The following is a 25,395-nucleotide window of genomic DNA, read 5'->3' on the forward strand; positions in this document are numbered from 1 at the left end:
CAGTCTTTCGCCATTAATTCTGTCCTTCCTTCTGTGTGCCCATCCATGTCGATATTCAACCATTTCCACACCTATCCATCATGTATTCTTCCAGCCATCAAAATTGGCTGTGGGGGAATGATGCACAAACAGTGTGCAATTTCTCTCAATATTTAGGCAAGCAAATGCTCAAAGGTAAGGATACAACAACCACTGCCAGTAGTTGTAAAAGCAGATAGACAGAGTGTGGAGTGTGGGGGTGTGCGGGCCGGAATAACAGGCGTGGAGGCCGGATGTAATGTGCTATGATTAGCAAGGGTTTTATTGAATACAGAAAAGTCAAGCCCTTGGGCACGGTGTGTTAGGTACAGTCCTCGTCGGGTTGGGGTTCCTAGCGAAGAGGGTCCGATGGTGAGAACACAGGCAGGTCTTCAACTGCAGGGCTGGTGTCCTCCTTCCTCGTTGTGGGCGTTGGTGTGTCCCTCGGAGATAAAGGAAAGAGACACGGGGCGGTTAGTTCCAATGGTCACGGAACTCGGTCGACTGACACCGGCACCGGGGAGTGAGATGGAGGAAAGAGACGGTGAGGGAGGGCGGTAGGGCAGGGGAAGAAGGGAAAGAAAAGACGGGAAATAGGTACAGTGTGCAAGTTGGGGGGGGGGGGATGTGCGGAATGTACTGTACAGTGTTTAGGTGATTCTAATATACAGTGGGGTGCGCGTGACTTCTGTACAAGATTTACACTATTTATACTAACTACACAGGGAGGGGGAAACACGGAGAATGGTAACAGTTTACTCATGTGCCCCGCCGTAACTCTCATCCGAGTTACGGCCGCTTTCCAGCCACCTCCTGAGGACGCCACCAATCCTCGCACCAAACGTCTTCCTCTTCTTCCTTCTCTCGCCTCGTCCTCTCTCCTACGATCTCCGTCGCCGTGCCGCTAACTCCTGCCACGAGTCCACCGCTGGGAACGTCTCCTCTTCTGAGCCGCCGGCTTTTCTATCATCCGATCGGGTCCCTGAGGAAAGGCTTCCGGGGTCAGGCGGGATCACTTCCGGTCCTTTAGTAGCCGCTGTACTTCCGGGGTCAATCCATGATGCTTCCGGTCCGCTGCGCTCCGGTGGTGCTGTCGGCGCCTGCAGGGAGACAGAGAGAGGTGTAGCCTGTTTTGGCTGTGGGTTAGTGGTGTCGCCCGTATGGGCGTCCCTACGGTATCGTGATGCCCTGGAGGTAAGGGGCGCCCCTTCACACAGAGTTTACCCTAAAGCACAATCATAGTCTCCAACCTGAGCAAAGCTAGCACAAATCAATGTAATATTGAGTTTCTTTTCTTCTCTTTATTATTGCTCCTTTATTATGGTTTCTTCTGGGTAAAACAGTTCTCAACTCATTTCAACCACAGGGTAACCAAAGAAAATTCTTGCCACAGTTCTTAATTTGAAATTTCCTCAGCCAAAAAGTAGTCAAAAGGTCTTGCCAACACGTGTTTCGTCACGCTTATTTGCCAACAGACTTCATCAGGGTAAAGATAAGTATATATGTTTTTTTAGAGTAAAGGATCAATTTAATAGTCAGTCCAAGAGCCATACGCCCAGACTTGGTGAAGTTCCTCGAACGTGAAGTCGTCACTTCACAAAAAAATGAAGACCAAGTGGGCATCGTAAAATTCCGGGTAAGTACACCGAGTTCGAACTGAAGTATCGTAAATCAGCAGTCGAGAGCGTGTGTCAAATAAACGGTGTCTAGTAGACGCCATTTACTTGACATATATACATATCTTTGCCCTGATAAATAAGCCTGAAGAAACATGTGTTAACAAGACCTTTTGACTACTTTTTGGCTGAGGTAATTTTAAATTAAGAACTGTGGCAAGATTTTTCTTTGGCTTCCCTGTGGTTGAAATGAAATGAGAACTGTTTTACCCAGAAGAAACCATGAAAAAGGAGCAATAATAAAGAGAAGAAAATAAACTCAATATTATTGGAGAAAGTTTGTTATTGATATGTACATTGATTTGTGCTAGCTTTGCTCAGGTTGGAGACTATGATTATCCTTCCATCCATCATTTCACTTATCCATCCCTTCATCCACCATTTAAGTCATCTATCCATTTTCCATCCATCCATCCACCCTTTCACACTATCCATCCGTACACTCATCCATCCACTCTTCCACCCATCCATCCATTCGCTCATCCAAGCAGCCATTTACCCATCCAGCCATTCTTTCACTTACTCATTCATCCACCCAGTCACTCATCCTTCCACCCATTCACCTGTTCAGTCATCCATCCACCAATCCTCCCTTTTTCTCTCCATCCTTTCACTTAGCCATCCATCCTTCCGTCTACCTACCCATCCATCTACTCATCCACGGATAAATCCATCCATTGACCCTATCACCCATCCTTCCTATCACTCATCCATCCTTTCTCTCATTCATCGACCCTTTCACTCATTCCCTCAGCTATCCATCCTTTTGTCCCCCTACCCGCCCTTTAACTCACTCATCCATCCTTACATCCATTCTTTTACTCATCCGTCCATCCATTCACCCTTTCACTTAGCCACCCATCACCCATCCATCTACTCATCCACTCAAGAATCCATTGACCCTATCACTCATCCATTCATCCTTTCTCATCCATCAACCCTTTCGCTCATCTATCCATCCTTTTGTCCATCTTTCATTCACTTGTCCATCCTTACATCTACCCTTTCACTCATCCGTCCTTCCATTCACCTTTTCACTTATCAATTAATCAATCTATCCATCATTTCACTCATCCATCCACCCATTCATTCGCCCATTACCTACCCGTTCACTCATCCATCCATCATTTCACTCATTCATCCAGCCATCCACCCATCCCTTCACTTACTTGGCGTTGTTTCCAGAGCTTTAAGTGGGATGAAAAAACTAGGGGTATCTCTCCAAAGAGGGTGCTGGATGTAATTAAGGATGTGGCTTAAAACACCTCAGCTGAAAATCTGTGCTTAGTATAACGTGCTGCCCGACTGGTATTTTTGTTGCTTCTGTCTTTGCATCCAGATACATAATAATACAAGTAACGTTACACCTAGAAGAAGTAACATTGCACCAAAAACAAGCCAGAACTATTGGCTTTGTCAATGGTTGTTAGTTGCATAAAATAAAAAAGCAGCAACCATGGCTTCCTTGAATATAATATCGAAAATTAGTTAGTTCTAAAACGATGAGACTCTGAAAGAACTATAATCCTTTTCTTTTAACTTCTTTCACGGCCTTCCTTTGATTAACACACGTAGCAGCAGCATGGGCGTTTTTGCACTTCCATGTGACAGAATGCCATGCCCTAGACCAAGGCTGGAGGAGGCCACCACATGCTGTACCAGCCCAGATTGACCAATTGTCATTCTGTATGTGTCAATCAGCCAGCATACAGAATGACAATGGGCGGGGTGGGGCTACTCTTGTGATCAGAGGAGTGCGAGGCGGCCCCATCAGGGAGCTGAGGCCTCTCGCAGGGGAACAGCTTTGTTCCCTGAAAGGCCCACAATTACAGACAAAAGGCATCCATAAAAGGGATCCTCATGGACAACAGACATGATGTCTAGATTACGGACGGTCTGTGAAATTTACGGACAGTTGGTCACCCTACCCAGGTCACAGCTGACTGCTCACCCGCTCCGTAAACCTGCGCCATCGCGTATTTTCCTAGATGCAGAACTTCGCTCTGAGCTACTTCATTGTATTCATTTAATTTGCCCCTGATGTCCCCCAGCAGACTCTGTTCTGCAGTCTCTCTATGGGATTGCTTCAAGTCCACCAATTCCGCCTCTTACAGTGTAAGGCGGCCCTGAATCGAGCAGAGTATACCAGCATGGTTTGAGATGGTGACCCCCGAATACAGACCTTTAAAGCCTCCCAGATATTGGCAAACTTTTCGACTGACCCTGCACTGACACTAAAGTATTTGTCAATCATTTGCGCAAGTTTCTCACAAAACACAGCATAACCTAAGGAATACTGCAGAAACTTCCAGGCAAACCCATGGGTCTGCAAACTGTCCAGCTCAAGGACCAACACCTCACAGGAATGGTCAGAATACATTCTTGGTAGGTGTTCACTTCGCCGGGCTCTGGGGACCTGGTTTCTAGACATGCAACAGTAGTCAATGTTGTGTAAAGGTTGCGGACCATGGAATAATGGGTGTACCCCTGCCCGTGGGAGACCTATGGCTCCAGATATCCAATATTCCGCTTTGATCAGCCATTTATTAATTTATTTTGGAAGCTTATTAAGAGCGCAGCTACCCCCAACAGGGGTGCCCCGGTGCTGCAGACAACATCTAGTGAGGTTCAGTGACGTCCAGGGGGAAAGAGAGAGGGCTAGATCAGAGAGAAGAGCCAAGTCTTAAGTTTCTTTCGAAACTGAGGCTCTGATGTCAAAAATCTGAGTAACAATGGCAGATGATTCCAAAGTCTGGAGGTGGCCACTGCAAAGGCCCTCCCTCCCGTACGCGCTAGCCGAAAACGGGGGCAGAGCATTAAGCGAAGATGGTTAGATCTGAGATTCTGCGTTGCTTGTGAGAACTTCAGTCTGTTTCTCAGGTAGATGGGGCCTCGACCATTAAGAGCTCTAAAAGCAAGGGTCAGGGATTTGAACTGAATACGTAGTCTCACTGGGAGCCAGTGCAGTTTGATCAGGTGAGGTGAGATGGAGTGGCGGTCGGGGATATTGCAGATCAACCTGGCCGCTGAATTCTGTACTGTCTGCAATCGATTAATGAGGTACGCCGGGGCTCCAACGTACAGACTATTTGCGTAGTCCAAATGGGACGTTATGAGGGCGGCAATAATAGCACAGACTGTAACAGAAACAATGATAAAAACTCAACGGGTCACTACTGTTCGCAATTTGGGCATTATGCTGGACAATAAGTTGAGCATGGAAGCTCAGGTTGCGAAAACGGTGTCCAGTTGTTTTGCCCTTATTAGGTCCCTTTGAAAGATCTTACCGCTACTTCCCTTACAGGACCAGGCTTTGGTAGTCAGGTGTACCATTATGAGCAGACTCTACTATTGCAACCCTCTCCTGCTCGAGTCACCAGGTCTGCTGCTAGACAGACGTCAAAGAATTCAGTCCGCTGCCACCAAGCTGGCTCTTGGCTGGCCTAGAAGGTCCTCTGCCTCAGCGGCATTGACTGAACTCCACTGGCTCCTGCTCAGGCAGCGAATATCCTTTAAATCTCTCTGCCTTGTCTTCAAAGCCTTGCATGGACTCGGGCCCAGCTCTCTGCAAGCTAAATTTGCTTGGTACACCCCAACCAGAGCACTTCGCTCAGCAACTGCTTGTTTGGTGAGGGTACCCAGATTTAAGAAGGCTAGGGCTGGGGGCAGATCTTTCAGAGTTGCTGCTGCCAAACTCTGGAACAGTCTGCCCTTGCTCGACACCTCTCTCTGCCATTTCTCGTGCTGCCACTTTGGGAAGCCTTAGTGCCAGGATGCCTGTAAAGTGACAGCTGCGCTCTATAAACGTCTTAAATAAAATAAATAAATAAACCGGGGGTTGCCGAGGTGAACCCCGGGAATAATCCTAATCAAGACATAGTACGCAAATAAAATTGTTACCCCAAATCTGGGGCAGGTCTCCTTATTGAACAACACTGGGGCACAAAGCATGATAAAACTGCGGGTCATCGAAATTGGGGCCTTACACCCCTTCCAATAATACAGCAGAGTGGTCTTTATAACAACCCCCCTACATGTTCACACAAACTTCCTGAACCTTGACAACTGAGATGCGTAAAAAGCACCCCTCATGCATTTCTGAGTAAGCAGCCCACTCTCCAGGGCAAGGTGCATTTCCTGTTAAATGGCCACATCAGTGCTATGACGTTGTAAGTACATTAGCACCTTATAAACTTTTCGCAATCATCATCATCTTAAATGTATTAATTTTTTTTAAATAAAATCAAATAAGTATCCAAATAAAGCTTTTATCATACATATCCATTCAGTCAGCAAAGGTCAGTAAGCAAAAGCTACAGGAGGTCTATAAAAAAAAATATATGTATATATATATATATATATATATATATATATATATATATATATATATATATATATATATATATATATATATATATATATATATATATATATATATATATATATATATATATGATTCCAACCTCGCCTTACTGCTCCAATAACCTTGAAAAGACCAGCGTGGACCCAAGATTTCTTCAGTGCATTATTTTATTTTTGCCAATGCTGCCATGACGCGTTTCGGGAGATCCCTCCCTTGATCACATGACATCTCATTGATTTTTCGTGTCTCTTTTAAAGTGCTAGTGCAGTGCATTACCATATAGACATAGAAAAAACTTTTTACATATATGTCTTTCTGATTTCATCAATAACAGCATAAATGCTTAATTATTCATCCATTATTAAAAAAACTTTTTTACATGGAGCAAATATCCTATTCATGAATGTATAACAGCATAAATGCCTAAAAAGACACAATGTTTTTCTACTATGTCTAAAAACACCCTATATCCTAAGTGGAAAAATAAATAAATAAATAAATGTGCAAACTTGTGATGGTGTAAATACAACAATCCATTTACCTCATGAGAAAGACTATTAATTAAAGTGACTGTAGTGCTAAGTTCCTTTAAAGTGCAATGAAAAGGGCTATGGGACATCAATTCAATATTGTCATATCATCAAGGATTAATTCAGTTAAAAACCATTATTAATATCTAGAAATATTTGATAATTTAAACATTTTCTGTACAACAATCCCTAAAATCAAACCCTAACTCAATAAAACATGTAAATAGTAATGTCCTAAAATCCTCCTCACTAATTTAAAGAACAGTAACAGTGGAGAAAGTGAACCTAATATCTCATAATCATCTTTGTTTCATATCCAATTCATCAGGCTCAGTGCTCAATTTCCCTCCAACTCGTATATATACATCCTTATACCCATAATTATACTCATCTACCGTTGATAGATAAATACAAATAAAAATTGTCACTAAATACATACAGGTTGAAAACAGTTAGTTAAAAAGAATTCATTATAGGAAGGTATACAGATCCTCTGTGTTATTTAAACCCTTAGGGTGCTTGGAGTCAAATCTTAAAATGTATGATGTTTCTAGACTCCTTAATCTGGCCTCCCTGTTACCACCTCTCTTAGTAGGAAGTATGGCATCAATCACAAAGTATTTGAGAAATTTAGGATCGCTGTTATGACTTTGCTTAAAATGTCTGGCAACCGGGTAACTTTCCTCATTATTACAGATAGCTTGAATGTGCTGCAAGATCCTTTTGTGAGCTGGCAATTTTGTGCTCCCTATGTACTTTAAATTACAACTACAGGTGAGCACATAGACGGCATACTCCGTTTTGCACGTCAAATGTAAATTAATTTTGCCAATGCCTGGATCAAAGGCTGTTTTGTAACTGGTGGTGTTCTCTCCATATTGACATGCCTTGCACACAGAGCATTTGAAAAAACCCTTTCTAGCCCTCAACCAGCTATTTTTAGGCCTGGCCTCTATACTGCTTCTTACCAATGAGGACCCCATGCTATTTGTTTTTCTAAAAGACACCAAAGGGTTCGTAGGTAAGGCGCCTCCTATTATTGGGTCACTTTTGATAATGGGCCAATTCTTTCTAACAATTCCTCTAATCTGCTAACTGGTTCTTCCGGTCCTGTTTTTTTGCTCTGTCTATTTTTGTATTCCAGCAGATCCTTTCTACACATTGATTTAGATGTGTTGATAGCTGACTCACTCACCTTAGAGCTGTACCCTCCATTGAGAAACCTGTTCTTGCATTCTTTTTGTTTATTATTGCAATCTCCTTCCTCACTGCAGATCCGTCTTATACGGAGCATTTCGCCGTACGGAATGCTCCTGATTAAATGCGACGGATGAGCACTAGAGGCATGCAATAAAGTATTGCCTGCCGTAGGTTTCGGTATAAGGAGGTTGTCAGTTTATCCCCTTCTACCTTAATTTGTACATCAGGAAAGGTTACCATAGACTTACTAATTTCTGCTGTAAAATGGAGGTTAACTGTGTTGTCATTTAGCTTTTCGAAGAATTCTGATGCACTTTTCAGATCTCCGTCCCAAATTATAAACAAATTGTCAATATATCGCAGCCATGTAATAACACTCCTATTATATGCTTGCCCATGTTGTTGCCTGAGGACCAGCTCCTCCCACCAACCCATAAACAAACAGGTGTAACTGGGGGTGAAGCTGGCCCCAATAGCAACACCCTGAATCTGCTGATACATTTTGCCATCAAATAAGAAAAAATTATTATCAAGACAGAATTGAAACATTTTATAAATCATTTTGGAGTGCTGAGCAAAGGATATAGGCTTGTTGATGAGGAAGTACTCAACAGCTCTTAGACCATCTTGGTTCTTAATACATGTGTATAAACTTGAGACATCGAGTGCCAACATCAAAAAGGAAAGTTCCCATTTAATATATTGAATTTTGTTTAGAAAGTCACTTGTATCCTGCACAAAGGATTTGAGGCCCTTAACAAAGTCCTGCAAAAAAGAGTCTATATATCTAGATAGATTCTCTAACAGGCTATCACATGCTGCTATGATGGGACGTCCCGGAGGCTTGGTTGGATTTTTATGTATTTTAGGTATGAAATACATAACCAGGACCGTAGGATGTTCTTTCTTTAAAAATTTAAATAAATTTCATGTTCAATAGTCCCAAACTTTTCCATGCCAGCAATTGTGCAAACAGTGCTTCCTGAGTATCCTTGAATCCTGTGTATGCCACCTTCCGATAACATTCTGTGTTGTTTAACTAGCTGTAAGCCTCCTCCATATAATCATTACGTGGCCATAGAACCAAGTTTCCTCCCTTATCAGAGTTCCTTATGATTATCTGCTCATTTTGTTTCAATTTTTTGATCAGCTGCCAATATTGCCTCTCTTGATTTGTCATTTTCTTCTTCAAATTCGTGGTTATGGTACTGAGTTTCTTAACTTGTGCCACCAGTTGCTCACTAAAAACATTAATCGAGTCACGAGCCATGATTGGAACAAATTTAGATTTTTGTTTAAAAGACGTGATGGGTTTGACATTAGTTCCTGAAATTTGTGATGGCTGTATATCTGATTCATCCTGCGATGGATTTTCCCTCAAACCATCCAGCCCCTTCATTTCATAAATAAGGTCATAATCAGTTCCATCTGAACCCCGAAAAGCTGGATTCTGCGGTGTTGTCTCTTCCGCTCTGTTTTCCTGGGTACCTCGTAACTGATGGAACTTTTTTAATTTTAGTTTTCGGATGAATCTGTATATATCAGCTCGGGTTTGGGTGTAGCTGAAATTTGATTCAGGACAGTAGGACAGGCCTAAGGATAATAGCTGCTGCTCCGCTGCCGAGAGGTCTATGCCCGCTAAATTAATGATGGTATTTTTGTTGTCAGTGCCCAAATTTTCAGCTAGTGGGACTACGGTTGTTTCATCATTTATTTGGGAGCTCTGCCCCTATATAGCTCCCCACCAGGAAGACCTATAATTTCTGCTATAGGCAGTCTTTTTGAAAATACAAGTAAATACATTGACTTTTTTCTCCAACCCATAGTCAGAACTTTGCCAGCCTATCTTCAGGACACTGGGGATTTTTTTGAATTGCATGTATGACTATGTTTGGGATCAAGACTTCTGCTTTGTCACCTTAGATGTCCAGAGCTTATATACAAGCATTAGACACAGGGATGGTTTGAAAGCAATGCAACATTTCCTTGGTAACAGAGACATCACTCTTTTTCAACACACTTTAATGCTGTTACATATGGCAGAGTGGTGCCTGGAGAATAATACCTTCACTTACAACAAGCTACTGTACAAGCAAATACAGGGGACAGCCATGGGTACTTGCTTCGCCCCCAGCTATGCTAATTTGCATATGGGCTGGTGGGAGGAGCAAGTACTCATGACCCAACACTTTGACACAATCACCAATAATGTTGTCCTGTACAGACGCTGCATAGATGATATTCTCATCCTATGGTGAGGTACAGAAGAAAGTGCACTGCAATTCTCCAGAGACATCAACTTAAACACCCTGAATCTGAAATTCACACGCACAGCCAGTAAGAACAGCATTACCTTCTTAGACTTAGAGGTTTTCCATGAGGGAGGCAGAATACACACTCGCACCCACAGAAAAGAAACGGCAGGGAACACCATTTTGCACTCAACAAGCTCCCATCCTTTAAGCCTAAAAGAGAGCATACCTAATGCCGAATGCATAAGGATGAAACCAAATTGCAGCTTAGCTAAGACCTCCAAAAAAGCACAGACAGCCTCTATACCAGACTTAAGGAAAGAGGTTACAGTTCAACCACCATAAACAAAGCAAGACAAAAAAGTGAACGCCTGGACAGGTCGGTTTTGCTCCAAAAAAAGTCAAAAACAACTAATAACAAGAAACCAACCACCACTAATGCTACGCCTAGACTAATCACAGGGTACAACATACACCATAAAAATATCAGAAAAATCCTGTATAGGCATTGGCATTTGATCAAAAATGATACTGTCATAGGACAAAACTGTGCCAAACTACCCCAATTAACATTCAGGAGAGCAACCTCAATGAGTCAGGAATTGGTCAATTTCGCACCATCTGCTCCCACTAAAAAAATCTGGTTACATTCCCAACCGGGTTTCTACAAATGTACCAAGTGCAAAGCATGCCAACATGGGGTAAACACAAAAAAGTCCCCATTCAAAATCAGACAACACTACACATGCAAAACTGACTTTGCGGTGTACGTTCTCAAGTGCTCTTGTAACTTAACGTACGTGGGGAGTACCATTCATCCAGCTCATGTGAGGATCCTGCAACACCTCAGAGCAATAACCAACGATGATCCCGCGTACCCTGTGGCCCGCCATATCAATGCCCACCACAATGGCAAGACAGAAAATCTAACGTACTTTGTACTAGACAGTGTAGCACCAAATCCCAGGGGAGGGAACAGACAGCAGAAACTAAGACGGCTCGAATCTAAATACATTATCGAGCTTAACAGCAAGATCCCCTTTGGGCTTAATGCTGAGGAAGCACTTAGTGTACACCTTTGACTAGGAACCCCACTAACATAACATAAATCCTCTTTTTACCGTCCTATGATATTTCCCATTCCTGCAGATAAACATCTACTTTCACAATCTAGGACTGGATCCTTTTTAACCATCACACAGTGCACGTTCCTAAATTGATTAAATGACTTAATTTAATCACTTTCACATACTTGATGGTTTTAGTAGAACAACCAAGCGCCCCCAACACTAGCCCAAATCCTAATGCAAACCTGAGTTCCTCAACACTGACACAAGGAAATCACTTTGTCCCCTTTATACAAAACCGCATCCAAACAACAGATGCAGGGCATTCAAGATGGATATACCGAGGAGAGCACGTACACGAGCTAGAATCCCAAGCCCACTTGGGCAGGACTCCCCCTCTCTCCCCCCCTAATTTTTCACCCCCCCCCATATAACTGGCCACCCCTGTTCGCATCCACGCACTTGCGTGCCCCATTTTACAATTGCACACGAACAGCATTGGCATCAGTGCCCTTCATGTACTCTGAAGCCAGTTATCTTGGGGCCTCTTGCGCATATTTTTGAAAACATTTCTATCCACGGTAATTCCATGCGAACAATTTCGCACAGCCATTGCCCTTTTACCCTTGACTTCACGCAAAGCAGCTAAGGTGACATCAGGGCATTCGTACACTCAGTCAAAATACTGTTGACTTACCGTAAATCATGCCCAACCAGAGATACACCATATATGCGAGTCGTGGAGAACAGTCCCACGAGGTTACAGAGTGCATGCGAGTAGACTCTTCTTAAACACGCCGTTTAAGGAACTCTTCCATTTCTTAACTAACATGTGTGAGAAAGCAGGCTATTCATTTTCTATTTGTTTAATTTGTTTTAGACAGCAAAAAGCATTGTTGTACAATTATCATCAACCCGCACACATTGACGGAAATGCCTATAGGTAAAGATGTATTTACAAACATTTAGAATAATTGCTTTTTATGTTGTGTCACAATGACTTGCATAATTCTGAAGCGCTTTCAACTCTTCTATGTTTACGATCACATGTCATTTTTGTCACATGGTTGTTCTACCAATTAACCAATTTGCACCAGTATAAATGTAGTTCACAAGCAAGGTGTAAAACAGATGTAGTGAGCAAGGCGGTTCCATCCGCCGAAACGCGTCTGATCGCTTGTATTGGTGAATAAAGAACCTTTGATCACATCACATCCACGGAGTCGGTGCCTGTTCTTCTTGAAACCTAAGCCAGGATTGGGAAAATACATTCAAGGCTATCTGGAGCCTTTCACACCGTCCCTCCTCGATCAGGAGCACCTCGTACAGCCAGAAAACCGAACTTTGGATGAACGTTCTTCTACACCAGGAATATGAGGTGCCCCCCGCAGTGAAATTCGGATCTGGTAGACACTGCTTCCACAATGCAACCGTGAGTAATCCTGATCCAGTGGCGGCCGGAGGGCTGACAGGGACCTGGGGTCTCAAGGGGTAGCGTAAGGAAGTGAGTGCAGAAGCCAACATCCATTTGAGGAATATACTAGCGGCAGAGGCAGTCCTTAACGTGTAACGCGCTAAAAAGGCAGTGGATGTTTAAAGGAGACCACTTAATACCGAGACAGCGATGTCAGCAGAATGGGATAAAGAACGGGAAGAGGCTGCTCTTGCTATCTTCAAAGAGAAAGCTGAGCCAGCGATAACACCAACAACCAGCACTGGTACACAGCAGACACCCCAAGGGAATGAGACCAAGAAACTTCTGAATGAACTGGAAAAATTAAGAAAGACTGAAGTAGCGAAGTGGTGGGAATGCACATCTCCCAAAAAATACCTTGATGTCGGCAGAGTACCCAGAGGCCTAAGAATATTGGTAGCGCCCACGTATGAGAATCCCGACCCAGCTATGCTGCAGGACTGGGCCGATAACAGCGCTGAATCATCACGCAACATGCTGCGCATCCTGGTAAAATATGCGACTTCGGACAGGGAGAAGTTACTCCTAAAAATCAACCATCTCATGGAAGAGTTGGCAAAAGTGGCAAACCAGGAGCTGGTCAAGAAAGGATTGGAGGATATCAACACAAAAGTACAAAAACTTGAAAGCACCATCAACACTAGAAAAGCGGAAAAATTCCAGAGAGATAGAAATGACTATCTGCAATGTAGAATCTACACCTTTGCAAGGAAATTTGAAAATATACGAAGGCAGCAACTTTCCGGCACAGGCGGCACCCCCTCCTGCCCCCAAGTGTTGAGCGAATCAGAAATGAGCTCAGGCGCAGAGTCGGAACCAGAAACAGGAGCAAATGCCAACACACTAAAGACCATCCCAACACCTATGGATGAATTCGCTTTTTTACGAATGGAAAGACTAATGAGCCTAAGACCCAGAACGCAAAGGGGAAATCCGAGCACAAATATCCAAACCAATCGACCAGCAGAAGGAGGAAAAAGAGACGCTGGGGCAGACATGGCAAAACGAACAAAAACCACATACAGGCGCAAAAGGAGACGATGAACACGGACATTTCAACCACAAACACATTCATAAATCTTTCAACAATGGAGCTGACAACTGAGGAAATAAAGACTTTGACACTGGGACTCTCTTTTTGCAAATAAACCAATTTTAATTATGCTGAAACAAGGATTGATCTCTACCAGTTCACACGCAAACTGAAACTGCAAAAACACTTCTCATCACAAAACGATAAAACCCAATAAATCGGGTGTGTAACAGATCCAACGTCAAATCCACACCAAATGAGAGTGGCAGACTTCGAGGCACTGAAAGATATTACAGAACTGGAATTGAATTTGGAATATGGCAGTTTAACAAATACCCAAACAGGGCAACTATCTAACATCCAAATTCACGCCACTGAGAAAAGTCCATTCAGACCAAAATCGACGTTGTATCCCCCCATGCCCAGAGACAATATCGACATGTTTGCGGACAAAGTTGTAAATGACCTCAAGGAATTGGCCATCTTGAGCAGTAATCATTTTAACAAAAATACCAACAACCGGAGGAAAAAATATGATACACTGATGGAAAAGCTGAAACAAAGACCCGACATTGTAGTCCGCAATGCGGACAAAGGAGGAAATATTGTACTTTGGCCCTTTGAGATGTACGATAAAGAGGCTCTCCTCCAACTACAAGACAAAGAATGCTACGTTAGAACCAACAGCACAAACATCTACAATATCAAGGAAAGATATCACTCATGCCTTTACAGCTGGAGAGGGAAAGGACTCATCGCTAAACAAGAGCTGGATTTCCTTAAAAATGACTATCCAATCACACCACAATTGTATTTAATCCCTAAAATCCACAAAAATCCCAGTTGCCTACCAGGAAGACCTATAATTTCTGCTATAGGCAGTCTTTTTGAAAATACAAGTAAATACATTGACTTTTTTCTCCAACCCATAGTCAGAACTTTGCCAGCCTATCTTCAGGACACTGGGGATTTTTTGAATTGCATGCATGACTATGTTTGGGATCAAGACTTCTGCTTTGTCACCTTAGATGTCCAGAGCTTATATACAAGCATTAGACACAGGGATGGTTTCAAAGCAATGCAACATTTCCTTGGTAACAGAGACATCACTCCTTTTCAACACACTGTAATGCTGTTACATATGGCAGAGTGGTGCCTGGAGAATAATACCTTCACTTACAACAAGCTACTGTACAAGCAAATACAGGGGACAGCCATGGGTACTTGCTTCGCCCCCACCTATGCTAATTTGCATATGGGCTGGTGGGAGTAGCAAGTACTCATGACCCAACACTTTGACACAATCACCAATAATGTTGTCCTGTACAGATGCTACATAGATGATATTTTCATCCTATGGAGAGGTACAGAAGAAAGTGCACTGCAATTCTCCAGAGACATCAATTTAAACACCCTGAATCTGAAATTCACATGCACAGCCAGTAAGAACAGCATTACCTTCTTAGACGTAGAGGTTTTCCATGAGGGAGGCAGAATACACACTCGCACCCACAGAAAAGAAACGGCAGGGAACACCATTTTGCACTCAACAAGCTCCCATCCTTTAAGCCTTAAAGAGAGCCTACCTTATGCCGAATGCATAAGGATGAAACGAAATTGCAGCTTAGCTAAAGACCTCCAAAAAAGCACAGACAGCCTCTGTACCAGACTTAAGGAAAGAGGTTACAGTTCAACCACCCTAAACAAAGCAAGACAAAAAAGTGAACGCCTGGACAGGCCGGTATTGCTCTAAAAAAGTCAAAAACAACTAATAACAAGAAACCAACCACCACTAATGCTACGCCTAGACTAATCACAGGGTACAACATACACCATAAAAATATCAGAAAAATCCTGTATAGGCATTGGCATTTGATCAAAAATGATACTGTCATAGGACAAAACTGTGCCAAACTACCCCCAATTAACATTCAGGAGAGCAACCTCAATGAGTTAGGAATTGGTCAATTACGCACCATCTGCTCCCATTAAAAAAATCTGGTTACATTCCCAACCGGGTTTCTACAAATGTACCAAGTGCAAAGCATGCCAACATGGGGTAAACACGAAAACAGTCAAGTTCCCCTTCAGAAAGTCCCCATTCAAAATCAGACAACACTACACATGCAAAACTGACTTTGCGGTGTACGTTCTCAAGTGCTCCTGTAACTTAACGTACGTGGGGAGTACCATTCATCCAGCTCATGGGAGGATCCTGCAACACCTCAGAGCAATAACCAACGATGATCCCGCGTACCCTGTGGCCCGCCATATCAATGCCCACCACAATGGCAAGACAGAAAATCTAACGTACTTTGTACTAGACAGTGTAGCACCAAATCCCAGGGGAGGGAACAGACAGCAGAAACTAAGACGGCTCGAATCTAAATACATTATCGAGCTTAACAGCAAGATCCCCTTTGGGCTTAACGCTGACAAAGCACTTAGTGTACACCTTTGACTAGGAACCCCACTAACATAACATAAATCCTCTTTTTACCGTCCTATGATATTTCCCATTCATGCAGATAAACATCTAGTTTCACCATCTAGGACTGGATCCTTTTTAACCATCACACAGTGCACGTTCTTAAATTGATTAAATGACTTAATTTAATCACTTTCACATACTTGATGGTTTTAGTAGAACAACCAAGCGCCCCCTAACACTAGCCCAAATCCTAATGCAAACCTGAGTTCCTCAACACTGACACATGGAAATCACTTTGTCCCCTTTATACAAAACCGCATCCAAACAACAGATGCAGGGCATTCAAGATGGATATACCGAGGAGACCCCGTACACGAGCTAGAATCCCAAGCCCACTTGGGCAGGACCCTCTCTCCCCCCCTAATTTTTCACACACACCCCATATAACTGTCCACCCCTGTTCGCATCCACGCACTTGCGTGCCCCATTTTTTAATTGCACACGAACAGCATCGGCATCAGTGCCCTTTATGTACTCTGAAGCCAGTTATCTTGGGGCCTCTTGCGCATATTTTTGAAAACATTTCTATCCACGGTAATTCCATGCGAACACTTTCGCACAGCCATTGCCCTTTTACCCTTGACTTCACGCAAAGCAGCTAAGGTGACATCAGGGCATTCGTACACTCAGTCAAAATACTGTTGACTTACCGTAAATCATGCCCAACCAGAGATACACCATACATGCGAGTCGTGGAGAACAGTCCCGCGAGGTTACAGAGTGCATGCGAGTAGACACTTCTTAAACATGCCGTTTAAGGAACTCTTCCATTTCTTAACTAACACATGTCAGAAAGCAGGCTATTCATTTTCCATTTGTTTAATTTGTTTGACACCGCAAAAAGCATTGTTGTACAATTATCATCAACCCGCACACATTGACGGAAATGCCTATATGTAAAGATGTATTTACAAACATTTAGAATAATTGCTTTTTATGTTGTGTCACAATGACTTGCATAATTCTGAAGCGCTTTCAACTCTTCTATGTTCACTATCACATGTCATGTTTGTCACATGGTTGTTCTACCAATTAACCAATTTGCACCAGTATAAATGTAGTTCACAAGCAAGGTGTAAAACAGATGTAGTGAGCAAGGCGGTTCCATCCGCCGAAACGCGTCTGATCGCTTGTATTGGTGAATAAAAAACCTTTGATCACATCCACGGAGCCGGTGCCTGTTCTTCTTGAAACCTAAGCCAGGATTGGGAAAATATATATATATATATATATATATATATATATATATATATATATATATATATATATATATATATATATATATATACACACAAATCGCCACTTTTGACTGCCTCTGTGAACAAGAAGACGAAAAGTGGACCCAGATATTAGTGCCAATCAAGGATTCTTTATTTTGCGACCAGCCAGTCCGCCATGACGCTTTACGACCCCCAATCGGGTCTTGATCACATGACGCAATGTCATAGCAAGGGGAGGCATTTAAAGTGTATTACAGGAAATGGCACAGTGCCAAGTTCATCATAGAAAGCAACAAGTTACTTATAGCAGCCTAATACAATGGAACTGTGCAAAATAAGCAAATCTCAGTACAAAAAATTTCCAAATAGAGAGTAATGTTTTCCTCCTAGCAACAGAATACATTATTAATGTGCAAAATTCAAAAACAGAGAATAACGTTTTCCTCCTAGAAGCATAATACATTATTAATGTGCAAAATAGTAAGCATGGAATGAGGGTAAAATTCGATATTTTAAATAAATATATAAATATATAAATAAATATCTAGATATTAAAAACCCACTAATTCTAATGCTTTTTCTTAAAAGAAAAACCCCCCATTTTATGTCCTTCTGTTTTGCATGTTACAATATATGATTTGATTCCCTCCTAGTGTCTTGGAGGCAACATTATTCTCTGTTTTTGAATTTTGCTCTTTAATAATGTATTATGTTGCTAGGATCCTGAGTGCCAGGAAACACTGACGCTCGTGGAAGGCAAGGGGCCTTAATCACAGGAATATATTGGCTGGCATGCAGTTCGATATGCGGGACTCCCACCCAACAGGGTATGATATTTTAATGGACATTTGGTTGGTCTCCACATAGAGAGAGAAACGCTGAGTCTGGGTGCATTAATTCAAGAACTACCATAACCATAATGCCTGCGCCCACAGGGGCGGGACTCTGAATTGCAATAAAGCATTGTTTTGAATCAGCCCGCCTCGAGTCCATATTGCCAGTGATCAATCAAGAGCACGTTAGATGCTTGAAACGCGTTTGGCTTTCTGGGACGCCTGCTACTTGCTGCTATATATATATATATATATATATATATATATATATATATATATATATATATATATATATATATATATATATATATATATATATATATATATATATATATGTGTGTGTGTGTGCATATATATATTCACTGAAAAAACCATAGGTTTCACATCAGTTATAGTTAGGTGGAAATTTTACTCGCATAAAACCATTGAAATTCCCACGTTATAGTTAGTTGGACTCACTATAACTTGCGCGTGCAATGCACTGCTGATGACGTCACATATTACATCACTCATGACATGGTCAGTGACATCACTCATGACATCACTGATGACATCTCAAATGACATCACTGATAACAACATCCTTGTGACAAAGTGGCAGACCTCCTATCAGCATAAAATAACCTTTGACACACACATTCAAAGATAGAAACTGACATTTTCTTAAAAAAGGAGAAACCAATACCAATTACAACAACTTATTAGGTAATTCCAACATCTACATACACATCCACTCATTCACCAACAGTTCTTTATAGTCCCTCATGCATGTACTTACTCATCATATGTACTCATACACCTATACATCCTGTTACACACTAATACTCATCCATATAGTTACTCACACACAAATTCACACATGCAAATAAACTATCAAAAAACCATTTACTTGGTTATACTGCTATATACACACCACTACACATACTTTTACAGAAACGGAAACATATTTACTCTCTTAAACAATCAATTATAAAAACACATACTCACTAACCCACCCATACACACAATCATCCACCCATACAGTCTTGCACACATGCTGTCTTCAAAATACATACAAATAGTGAGTCACTCATTCATGCATCTGTGCTCTAAGTAATATCCCCCACCGAACCATGCAGACACTGATACTGATACTCAAAAAAACAACTAATAACCCATATACACACTCATGTAGCTACTCACCAACCCATGCAGCCACTTATACACAAAGTGAGACACAGATACAGATATTTAAATATTTAAACATTACTCGCTAATATATGTATTCACTAAGATACATTTAATAAGTCAGTTAATCAATCAATTTTACACAAAAAAACATCCATTTAGACATTTATTTACCCATTTATTCTTCCATCAACCTTTAGATATACATATACAAAAAATATTTATTTTTCAGAAAGATACACATTCACTGGATGATGTCATCAGTGATGTCATTTGAGATGTCATCAGTGATGTCATGAGTGATGTCACTGACCATGTCATGAGTGATGTAATATGTGACGTCATCAACAGTGCATTGCACGCGCAAGTTATAGTGAGTCCAACTAACTATAAAGTGGGAATTTCAATCGTTTTATGCGAGTAAAATTTCCACCTAACTATAACTGGTGTGAAACCTATGGTTTTTTCAGTGAATTTAATAGGTTTTTTAAATGCTAATTCCTAACTATAACTGGTGTGAAACCTATGGTTTTTTTCAGTGAATATATATATATATATATATATATATATATATATATATATATATATATATATATATATATATATATATATATATATATATATATATATATATATATATATATATATATATATATATATATATATATATATATATATATATCATTTCTATGGCAAAATGAAACCCCTCATTTTGTTTCTTTTCAAATTAAATGTATTAAGTGTTACCACTTTATTCCAATCAAGATGACTTCAGGTGTGCCATACTTTTGTCATAAGTAAGACTGTTAGCGTTCTAGTTGTTCTTTAGAACACTCTGGGACATTCTGTCATTGGGCTATAGTTGGGCTACATCTGGCTGATATTTGGGCTACATTTGTTTTTTTTGTCTCTGGTGGCCATCTTTGGGCTGCATTGGGCTACATTGGGCTACATTTGGGCTCTAACATATATATAGCCCAATGTAGCCCAATATATATTTTTTCAAAGTTAATTTTCGTAAAAACCACTGGAGCACATATCTTGAGACATAGCAAAGGCACATCGGGCTACCAGTCCCCACAATTTTGCCAAGTTTGGTGCAAATCCATTCAGCCGTTCGGGCTAAAAGTGAGTTTGACCGCCCTATGGAAATTAACATGGGGAAAACACGTTTTGGGACCCCCCTTTTATCTTGGCCCCCGCCTTGACGAATCCCCCCAAACTTTCAGGGAAGGGCCAGAGCTCCGCGAGGCAAATTTGAGGACATTTTCAGGCAGATTCGTCAACCGACGCCAAAGTTATTCACAATAGAGTTTTGAGATTTTGCATTGAAAAAAATCCTAACTATAACTACCTACTGGCGACCGCCAGTAGGATATATATATATATATATATATATATATATATATATATATATATATATATATATATATATATATATGAGACAATCCCTGCTTACTCTCGCCTGGAGCCCAATCCTGGATACCACAGCGTAGAAGAAGAGAGGAGACCCGAGTGCAGGTGAGCAGTGTGTTTTATTTAATCGGGAAGACGGCACAGCTCAGCATGACGTTTCGGCCTTCACAGAGGCCTTGATCACAAGACTTCTGTATCCGCCCTCGCCGTCTCCGTTGTGACTGTCCCAACAGAGCACAAACTCCTCTTATCTTGCAAAATGGTTTATTTACACTTCCAAAGTATCATAACTCATTTTGGTCACCAAGTGACCTTGCTCACATAATGAAACGCTATACCCTACCATTATTTAAACATACCATGTGATCTCCTCACGTGACATACAGGAGCATAAGCATAGTGAACAGACTGTTTTCTGCCATGATCTCAGTCTTTGGGACCAGGGAGACTGATCATTTACAGAATGTACAATCATATGTTTATGTCTAATACTTTTTCATGATTGTTAAATGACATTGCATAAATATATACTTAAATACATGTTAATACTTGAGTGATTCTTTGCATTCTCTATACTTGATTATAGTCATACTGAAATCCGCAATTTCTCCATTTCGCCTGCTCATGATTCTATGACTGGGGGTTTGGTCTAATGGTATAGCCATGTTTGCTAACTGCCTAAATGCATTGTTGTTATATTAAAATCCCCTCATTTGGGTATTCACTTAATTTTAACATAATCACTTATTCAAATTAACATGTGTTAAAAAGTCTCCCTGTTCAGATCTCACTGCTTACTTATGGATGAGTTCTGCCTATTTCTATTTCTCCAATGTGCAAATGTGCTATTGTGCAAAATTGATTTTCCTTAAGTGTGTGAAAAAAGTGCTTAGTGCTTATCTGTGCAAGTTATACTAGAATGCCACCTAACTCCTATATATCCCTAAAATACTGTTTTTGTTATTTTTATTGTTTAAATAAAAAATCCCATGGGCAGCTATTTTGCTGCAATATTTTATATCTGCGTGTAGTCAACTGCACTCTTGTTGGTCAGATCTATTCCTAAGTGTTTCCTCTGTGTTGTAAACATCTATTTAGACATTTCATTTAATTGTTTGTGGCACTATCTGGCTGGTCACATATTTAAAATTCATTATTGCGACTACTTAGTGTACTATCTGATGGTATTGGAGTACTGTAATCCCTGTCCAGATTGATACAATTTCATAAGGTACTTCATAAAAAATCTTCATAAAATATGAATAAAAATATTTTATAAAACCTTCCATAAAATATAAAAATCAACGTAGGGTATAAAAAGATTTCATAAAAAGTTGTGAAGGTCTTCATTGTTATTTAAACCCATTGGTGTTTTACTGTCCAGTTCCAATATTGTGTGTGATTCCAGCTGCCTAGGCATGTGTTCTCTATTTCCTCCTCTACGGGGTTTCAGAGTAGCTTTTATCACAAAATATTTTAAGCACTTAAGGTCATTCTAATGCACAGCTTTGAAGTGGCGAGCAACTGGATATGAGGCATCATTATTTACAATGGCTCTAAAGTGCTGGAGGATTCTAACATGCACCTGCAACTTGGTGTTTCCCACATATCTCAAGCTGCGGGTGCATTCCACCACATATACAGCGTATTCTGTGTGGAGTTGTAATTGCCTGTGATGGCTATCTGTTTTGGGCTGAACAGTGTTGTGTAGTGGGTAGTATTAATCCAAAACTTACACACCCGACACAGCCGCAAATTTCGTTGCGTGCACTGCATCACCAAATGCGATGCAGTGCGTGCAACGAAATTCATTTTATATATTTATATGTTTACTTACCTATTAAACTCCGTAATCCATACATTACTACTCCCACACTGCCCCTCTCCCTCCCCACGTCATTGCCCTGCAGAAACTCCTACTACCAACCAAGGCTGGCCCGACATGAGGAACATTTAAAGAAACCCCGTTTTGGTTTCAACCAAGTGCTCCCCTGGACTATCTCAGGGCTGCTCTTGACTAGTTGTGTCCTCGTTGAAGTAGCTCATCTGAAAGTAAAGATTGGAAGTCTTGGTAATTGCAGAGCCATAACGCTGTCTGTAAGCAAGATTGGCAAATTGGTCTTAAACATGGCCTTAATCTGCCTTTCTTGGCCACTGTATGTTGTGATTAGTCTCATAGTGTGGTCCTGTGCTGTGTTAGTTGCTTCTACTTCCTGTTCATAGATCTTAGTTGCTGTGCTACTCTTGAACACGTTCTCCGCGGGTCTCATTTTAATGTTGTTCATGGCATCCTGTAGAATTTTCTCATTGTAACCTCTTTTGCTAAATATATTTAAGGCTTCTGATAGGCATTTGTTGGCTTCTGTCTCATTACTGCATATTCTTTTTAGCCTGATAAATTCCCCATATGGTATGCTCTTAATTAAATGTTTGGGGTGTGCACTTTTAGCATGTAACATCTAGTTACCTGCTGTGGACTTTCAATGCAATGTAGTCTCAAGCTTCATATTGTTTGTAAAAACTTTAACATTACGAAATTCAATATTACTTTCACTGATGTTTGATGTGAATCTCAGGTTTACATTGTTTGTATTATTAGCCTGTATGAAGTTATTTGCTCTTTCTCTGTCCCCTTTCCAAACGATAAAACATTGTCTATAAACCGGAGCCAATGTACAATGTGATTATCATATGCTTTTTTGTGTGCCTTTTTGAGGATCTGTTCCTCCCACCAGCCTACATGGAGACATGCATAGCTTGGGGAGATACAGGCCCCCATAGCTATTCCGCGTTTCTGCCTGTATAAATCTTTTCCAAACAGGAAATAATTATTATAGAGGCACCATTTGATATGCTCTACAATCATAGAGTTATGTTTGTAACAAGTCATGGCTCGCATTTCTAAAAAATGCTTTACTGCACTCAATCCCACAGAATGTTCAATGCTCGTATATAATGATTCGATATCGATCGCTATTAATAGTAGTCCTTCAGTCCACATGATTGCTTTTAGTTTAGTTAAAAAGTCCCCAGTGTCTTTAATATAAGTTTGGAGTTTTTGGACATGATCATGCAGGAAGTAATCCACATATTGGCTGATACTTTCCCTGATGTCATTGATAGCGGATAGAATTGGTGTGCCTGGTACAAGTTTGGTCTTGTTGTGTATCTTAGATAGTGAGCAGTATAGGGTGTTCTTTGTGAATTAAGTTGTACTTTTCATTTGATATCAACCCTTCTGTCTCCCACTGTATGATTTCTTTTTTCACAGTTTCTTTGGCTTTATTGTATTTTTTCATATCCGTTTTTTCATAACAGTTCGTGTCACCTAACTGTAGTTGTGCTTCTTTAATGTAATCCTGTCTGGGTCAGACCACTGTGTTTTATCCGTTGTCTGATTTATTTACAACAATCTCATGATCGTTTCTGAGTCTCTTTATTAGGTTCCTGTATAGCATATCATGATATATACTTATAGGTTGCTTGTGCAGTGTCTTATGATGAAGTGATTTAATATTCTCAATAATTCTTTCATGGAAGATATCGATGGCGTCTTCCGGCATCATCGGAATAAAAGTAGATTTAGGTTTGAAAGGGCTGCACCCCGCTCCTGTTTGTATCACATAATTAAGAGCTCTTAATAGGTCTTGTGTGGGGGCTTGAGGATCTGTATCTATTTCATCACTTAGTTCTTGCAGTGCTAGAAATGCAGGCACGTCAGAGGCTTGCAGGTTGTGTACTGTTTTGACAATGTTTGGTCGCTCTTTATTGATTTGATCGTAAAGTACTTTTTTAATTTGAGTTTGCAAATTAACTTAAATATGTCAATTCTTGTGTGTCCATAATTAAAATTACTTTCCGGTAGTACGACAACCCTAACATGAGTAATTGCGATTCTGCCTTTGTTTGTGTTAAAGATGATTAGTTCGCAATTGTATTGTCGCTTTGCCCTTCTTTTTGCTCCACTTGGGCTTTCCTGTTCTTTTACATTTCCTAATTTTGCGCCTCAGTTTTCTCCATTGGTTACTGTGCTTTCTGGTGTCTTCCTTTGAATTCGTGGCCGCAGTGTCTGCCTGCGGTCTAGGGATAAAAAATCCAATTCTTCTTCCAAAGTTAGTATACCTTTTTCACCCCCTTTGGTTGTCCCTCTGTACTTACTATCTTCTGACTCCGCTTCACAACACTGAGCTTAGGTCAGATGTTGATGACATGTTGTTGCCTGCTTCTATTGGTGCACTAGTTGTTACTTCTTTATTAGTTTGATTGTTCTTGTTAAGTCTCATTCTTTTAACGTTGTCGTATTTCCTTGAGAACGTTAAAACCTGGCCTTGCTCATAAACTGCCTTATCTCAGGCAAATTTGTGTACCTTATGAAATGTAATCTTGTCTTCTTGTTTTTTAAGCCTCTCCGCTCTTTCCGCTGCGTTTTTTGTGATGTAGTCTTGGGATTCAAATTTTGCTAGTTCATCTTTGATTCTTGTTATTTCCTTGAGTAGCTCTTCGCGATCTATTTGGGCAAATGTAATTAGGATTCTATCTAAATTCATGGATGCTGAAATTCGAGGTTGTTTTCTTCCCACTCACGGAGCATCATGGGGTTGGGGTTTTCAAAACTCAGTGCCAGTAATATCCTTAGCCCCCATGGAACTTCCTCAT

Source organism: Lissotriton vulgaris, chromosome 7, assembly GCF_964263255.1.
Source record: "Lissotriton vulgaris chromosome 7, aLisVul1.2, whole genome shotgun sequence".
In the NCBI taxonomy this organism is placed as follows: domain Eukaryota; kingdom Metazoa; phylum Chordata; class Amphibia; order Caudata; family Salamandridae; genus Lissotriton; species Lissotriton vulgaris.